Source organism: Octopus bimaculoides, chromosome 13 (genome assembly GCF_001194135.2).
Source record: "Octopus bimaculoides isolate UCB-OBI-ISO-001 chromosome 13, ASM119413v2, whole genome shotgun sequence".
Classification (NCBI taxonomy): Eukaryota; Metazoa; Mollusca; class Cephalopoda; order Octopoda; family Octopodidae; genus Octopus; species Octopus bimaculoides.
The window spans coordinates 44,183,249-44,184,004 of record NC_068993.1 but is presented as its reverse complement, the minus strand read 5'-3'; positions in this window follow the sequence as shown (position 1 = coordinate 44,184,004).

The window sequence follows — 756 nt, the reverse complement described above, 5'->3', positions numbered from 1 at the left end:
ACCACTCACGACTAGCTAGCCCGGACGCGCGACTGCGCGTTCGGGACCACTCTGCTTTAGTAGTACCCTTATACTCTGTGTGTTTTCAAACGCATGGATATAGGTGTCAAATTTGTTCCAATAACTTTCGAGTAATAGATAGAGAGAGATACAGACAGACAGACAGACATATAGCTCGCTCCGGCCAGTCATGGTATTAGCTGTCAGTAGCCAAAGAATCGACAGGCCAGCAACAGGCAGGCAGACAGACAGATACTTCACTAGCAGTGAGCACTTTCACTTCTGACAGCTAATAGCATGACAGTGCCTTTATCTCTTATCGCGACAATTTTCGGTTACGTTCGGATTTTTTTTGTTGAGTCTTAAGTAAACTTCCAGTCTAAAATGTAAACACAAGAGCTAATAATAAACACATCATGTTGTTGGCACTCCGTCGCTTACGACGTCGAGGGCCCCAGTTGATCCGATCAACGGAACAGCCTGCTTGTGAAATTAACGTGCAAGTGGCTGAGCACTTCACAGACACGTGTACCCTTAACGTAGTTCTCGGGGATATTCAGCGTGATACAGTGTGACAAGGCTGGCCCTTTGTAATACAGGTACAACAGAAACGGGAAGTAAGAGTGAGAGAAAGTTGTGGTGAAAGAGTACAGCAAGGTTTGCCACCATCCCCTGCCAGAGCCTCGTGGAGCTTTAGGTGTTTTCACTCAATAAACACTCACAACACCCGGTCTGGGAATCGAAACCGCGATCCTA